A 6,158-nucleotide genomic window follows, 5' to 3' on the forward strand; every position below is an offset into this window, starting at 1 on the left:
ATTAGCACAACCTTAAACATCTACAGCAGTAATAATATATATTATATATATAATAATATGTAATAGTTAACCCTAAACAGGGACCATTTTACTGCAGAATTAGTACCTTTCATTCTACTTCAGTAAGGTTTTGACTGCGGGACTTTCACTTGTAGTAGAGATATTTTCACAGTTTAATATTGCTACTTAAGTAAAGGAGCTGAATACTTCTTCCACCACTGCTCTCTGTATATATATATATATTCATATGCTACATGTAAATGAACCAAGATTGGAGAGAAAATGTGAATATTTTTGAGTTAAAAAGTTTAAATGTGGCAAAAACAAAAAGCAACACAACCCTATGAGTTGTTAAAATACTAATAAGAACAATATGAAGATGTGTAGTTAGGACCTTTCCCCGATTCCTTATTAAATCTTTCTAATCGAAACCACTGAACAAACGGCAGAGGTGTCATTTAAAACCTCTGTTCTGTTCTGTTCTGTTCTGTGAAAGCCCAGCACACTGAAACAGCGTTTGATGAAAAATCCTCAGCATGTGGCCAGAAGTCATTTTCACTTCCTGCTGGAAACGCTGAGAACAATCAATTATATTCTGAAAGCCACTTTGCTTTATTCTGTAATTGAGGTGAATTTAGCCGAGAGGGCAGTTGTTGTTAGCCGTGTGTGTTTGTGTGTGTCATGCATATGTGTGGGTGGGCATGAGTCATTTTAAGTTTCAAGGATGGTGAAATAGAAAAAGTACTTTGAGACTTAACGGAGGAACAGAGTGGTGTTTTTTTTCCACTGCAGTCGGACATAAACACAAAGTCTGAATCATGTAGTGACTAACACATCTTTTTTCAGTTATTTATAACCTCTGATTTTATTACAGTTCCCCCCAAATCTCCAATTTTTCCTCCTATCTCGCTGTTTTTGAGGATTCTCTCAGGTGAATGTAACAAAAGTAAACCTATATTTAATTCATCTTATCACAGGAAACCGGATATTATTTTTTATCCCATTGGAGGGAAAATGTGGTCTACTGACAATAATATATGCACTCATTTGTTCTCTTGCTTGTTCTACATATTGTTTTCTGTCTCTTCAACCTTTCTTCTGCATATAAAGTGCTTTGTAACGTGTGTTTGGACAGTGTCACTGTTTCGAAATAATAAGATTATCCTTCAAAGTTTATGGACAGCTGGAGCAGATACACAAATAAATCACCAGAATTAGGTAATTTATGTTATTTTAATTTTATGCTTTATCATGATTGTTAAATAAAGGTTTGGGACACGTATTTATATAGATAGAAAACAAATTTTATTAGCTTTAAATCCTGGAGATTATGCACAAAAATGATTTTAAGCAATGAAGTGAGAGTTAAAAGCAGAGATGTGATATCAAGCTTCAAACTTCACAAACATCTGCGTTTTAATTAACATTTTCCGCCACAGCTCACCCATTAGTTTACTGGCCAACAATCTCAGACAGTTTATTTTCTGCCTGTTGTGGCTTTTTTTCCATGGTGTTTGTTGTTGTAATTCTCATTTTAGCCACAAGAGGCTGAAGCACTCCACTACTGCATGCTCTAAATCAGGAGGTGCCCCAGACTTTTTACCCTCAGGGGGCCCAAACTTAAACTTAATGGTGGGTGATGGGCTAAAAACACCTATTGTTTTGTTAAAATGTAAAATGGTACCAAGAACTGCCCGCTGTGCTCAGATTATGTAAAATAATGAGCATTCCTACATATTTAATAAGCATTTTGTGCCTTACAATAAAGCAGCACTGCTCTAAAATCAAATAATTCGTCTCAGTGCAGATTAAAATACATTTCCAGCATCTTACATAACTTGCTAACCTACCATACCTTGTGTTTAGAGTGGATGGAGACGTTAAAACTCACCTGTTCGGTCATATAACATGGGGTTTAGTGGTGTACATGAAATGAGTAATACAACAAAAAAACAAGAAAGATGATCCTGGAAAGAAAACACAATTTAGATCAGAAAATGGGTCACCAAAGATGTTGTTTTTTAGCTAGTTGTTCAGCTATATTCTGTTGTGGTTCACTTTCACAGCTCTTAATTGTGTTGTTTTCAGCCACAGCAGGCAGTTTTGTTTTTCAGCTCTAAAAATGGCAGAGTTAGCAACACGCTGCTAAACACAGTGGAGCATTTAGCAGCTAAAGAGGCAGATATTCCCCCTCGGGTGTTGGTGGAGACCAAAAACAGAGCTAAAAGAGTTTCCACTTGCCCTAAAGTGGCCTAAAAAATCAGTTAATGCAGCTTTATGTTTCCAGTCCAAAGGTGTCAATCTGAGCATGTCGTCCTTTTGTGGTTCATGTTGTCTGTTGTCAACCAAAAATGAAGACTTTGAAGGCTCTGCTGTTAGGAAACACAACCAGTCTTGTTGGAACCAATTACAGATCCTAACACTTTTCTTTGAGATTTTCAGCATGTTTATTTATAAATCATTATACCAGCACAATAAAAAATCAGCTGGCTCAATACAAAAAAATGTGTGTGAGGAGCCAAACAAACACTTACTGGAGGCGTCAGGTTTTTTTTATTTTTTTGCACAGAGCTCGATAATGATGTGTTTCCAACTTTTGACTTCCCACGTCTGCCAATGAACGACGGCAACATCAATCCCACCCTAATATGTTTGCTTTGAGGAGAACGATTAAGGAAATTGTTCTTACAGTTTCTTCACCTTTAGTGTAAAACTTAAAGCTAGTTAGAGCCTATCTTTGAGTCAATAATATGGTTCCTGTATCGGCTTTTCACTGATAAATATATACAGAATATTTTATAGTGAGCAGAGGTAGTTTCAGGTATCTGTATTCATTTTTCTTTATCTTTAACTCCCTAAATTTTTACACAAATATCTGTACTTTCTGTACAGGCTTTAGTTTTAATGCACAATTATTGACTATTATTACTATTATTTTGCATCATTGCACGTCTTCCCAACATCAAGACCGGTGCATTTCACACACAACAGGCGTAAAAAGACGAAAACTAGAGACTAAACTAGTTAGTTTTGCACAGAAACTGCCAGTAGAAATGTCCTTCAGAGAAGAGAATACTTCTTTACTTTTACTTGAGTAAAGAATGTGTGTTCTTTTGCCACCTCTGATAATATGTGTTTGTGTAATAATAGTGTTATAAACAACATACTGAATCTTTTCACTCACTAAAATATTGACCAATCTGTATTCATCCACCGTTTCACACAGAAGTGTAATTTCGCCTCAGTTTCTCCTCCTTTTAAGTGCAAACTGCAGCATAAATGAGATAATTGTTAATTGCTGAACATCCATCTCTCGTCTGGTTCAGTCACACGAGGGAATTTGTGTGTGGGATTTGGGGAAGTTGCCTGGTGCTGTTACTCTAATTGTAGTCTTCCTATAGCTGGTGGTCTGCTTATTGATTTAGAGACAGACCAAAACTTTACTGTCAGCAGATTCTGGCTGACATAACACCGTAAAGTACAATATTTTTTACCTCCTGTTAATCACGTGTCTTGCACTATTAATATACACCAAGCCATAGAAAACAGACACCTACAGTAAAGTTTGTAAAAAACTGATAACAGAAACTTTCTTTTTGGACAAGTCAGACGAAATTACGAGATATTTTATGTCAAACAATAAAGTAATACATTGGGAAAAAAAAAACATTCTAGCAAAACTGACCCTGGAATAAGACACCAAGGTGCTCTAACATTAAAAACAGTTACCATAAAAGGCCATAATAAAGCTATTAATGCATTATTTGACCTCGGAAAACAGCTTATAGGTTTATAGACACGCCTGTAAAACCCACAACAAAGGCAGCACACACAAGAAACGATCATAATAAGGTTATTTTATGTAAATTTTTACATTATTTGATATAAGAATTGTCTGTTTTAACAGTTGTCCACTTCTTTTTACTTGAGTTTGACTTTTTTGAGGCAGATTCTGATCAAAAACACCAAATTCTTACACCAGGCTGCAGGAAACTTTCCAGAAACGTGTGTAATTGTAGACAAACAAACACTTAATAAACTGTATGCATTTATAACTGGAATCGAAAAAGCATGTGTCAATAGTGTCAATAACTCACTAAACTAACTAAATCATCCACTGTTGTTTTGTCTTCGTTGTTGTTTTTTATATGTATATTCATCCTGTATGTATTCTTTCATAAACATAATAGTTTTCTATTTATCTTTGTTGAGTTTTGGCGTCCTTGTTTCTTTTCTTCCTGCTATGTGCAACACTGAGAGAGTCAAATTCCTTGTTTGTGCACACATACTTGACCAATAAACTGAGTCAGATTGGTTTCTTCACTCTACTGCACCATTGTAAAAACAAACAAAAAACCCCAAAAAACCAAAATGTCCTCTCCCTCTCCCCTCTTTCTCTCCTCTCCCTCTCTCCCTCTCCCCTAATCCCACTCAAGTCCACTTCTGCTAGTTTTGGGCAAAAAAAAACCTCCAATTAAATCGATTCTAGCGGACTTTGATCTACTTCCTTCAGATTGTGCCGAGATTTCAAAGCACGAGACACACACACACACACACACACACACACCACACACACACAGAAAGGCTCGCTCCCCTCAACAGCAGAGTGAACACACTTGCCTTCGCCTCCTTCTCCTCCGTCTTCTGGCTCATTTAATCTCCCATCCATGGAGAGGTTACATTAGAATAATCCCACCAGATGGAGAAGCAGGTAGAAAGAGAAAAAGGTAATACGGAAAGACGATTGTTCGCCTATTCATCATAATACCTTCATCTTTCTTCTTTCTCTCCTCATTTGAGTTTTCTCTTCTTCTCCTCCATCTGAGGATTTTTCCCACTTTTAAGAGAGAGAGTGGAAGGGAAATTCCCCCATATAACGACCTCTGCCAACAAACAACAGCACAGCAGCACTGGCAGGTGAAGAAACACATTTTTTGACAGAGTAATAAGGGAAAATAACAATATTTAAAAGTGTGTTTAGTTTTTTAGGTATTTTAGTAACTTTTGTCATATAAAGCGGTTAAAGGCCAGCCAGTCAATGTTTTGAATAGAATATGCAGGTAAACACATAAAGGGGACAAGTTTCTTAATATGTTCATAGTTACAGGTTATTCTTTTAGGGAGGGTGACCTAAAATAAAACAAAAAAGGACTATTGCGCTTGTACACCCATAAAAATAACATATTCACATTAAAATATTAAGAGGTTACTGCAGTGCTGAGACTGCCACAACTGCTTTGAAAACACTTGTGTACTTGGACCAGATATTGCAAACTGTATTTTTGTATGTACAGAAAATGTCCTATATCCTGAACATAATACAACATAATTTATGTTAATGTAACCTTTTCATGGCACAAGCAGGCTGCTAGTGTCCTCGTTAAGTACATTTACTCCCAAAAAGTACTTGGAGAACTTTACTTAGTATTTAACAAATTTAATAGGTAACTTTCTACATCTCAGAGGCAAATAATTGTACAATTTTAACCCCCACTTCATTTGTCGAACAGCTGAGTATTTATTTGAGTATGCGTGGGTACAGCAGCCAGCGTTGATGATAGCAGGAGACATTTATAAACATAAATGTACAGATTATTAGTTTAACAGAGTCAATAAAAGATTTTAAAGCAATTTGCCGCCGATTGATCTCGTTCCTCTCTCTGTTTGTGACCTCAGGTCGCGCTGAGTCTTCATCAAAGCTGTAAGTTAATTTTACACCTTTTACATACAACAACACACACACACACCACACCACACACTCTGAATGTTAGACATGTCCAGTGTTGTTTGACCTTTTCATGATGTTTTCTTTTAACGTAGAGCGACTGACTCTTCAGCATACACAGTGGATTTAATGTGTGTGCTGTGTGTGTTGGTTACAGATCAGAGGAGTGTGTGCCAGAAGACGACAAATGCAGTGAGTCAATTCATAGATACTCACTGCACACATGTACTGTCATAATATATATATATATATCATATATACGTTACTATTATACAATAGATTTATAAACATGAATAACATTTGTGCCTGTGTGTTTGTGTGTATGTAGGAACTATGGAGGTGTGTATGTGGGTTTTCCTGCAGACCTGAGCAACATTCCTCAAGTACAGATAGGATCACTCAGAGGTAGCACACATACTCACACACACACTCA

At 36.4% G+C, this 6,158-nt stretch overlaps 1 long non-coding RNA gene across 1 annotated transcript in view; it reads left to right on the plus strand.

Moving 5' to 3' along the window:
- Positions 1–6,059: 6,059 nt before the first annotated feature.
- LOC118336627 overlaps positions 6,060–6,158 on the plus strand; it is a 3,979-nt gene continuing 3,880 nt past the window's right edge. Inside the window, exon 1 of the long non-coding RNA XR_004797120.1 lies at positions 6,060–6,130. This is a non-coding gene — a long non-coding RNA (uncharacterized LOC118336627). The remainder of the gene's footprint in view (positions 6,131–6,158) is intronic.

Source organism: Morone saxatilis, unplaced genomic scaffold (genome assembly GCF_004916995.1).
Source record: "Morone saxatilis isolate NCDOM2014 unplaced genomic scaffold, NCSU_SB_2.0 Contig10, whole genome shotgun sequence".
In the NCBI taxonomy this organism is placed as follows: Eukaryota; Metazoa; Chordata; class Actinopteri; family Moronidae; genus Morone; species Morone saxatilis.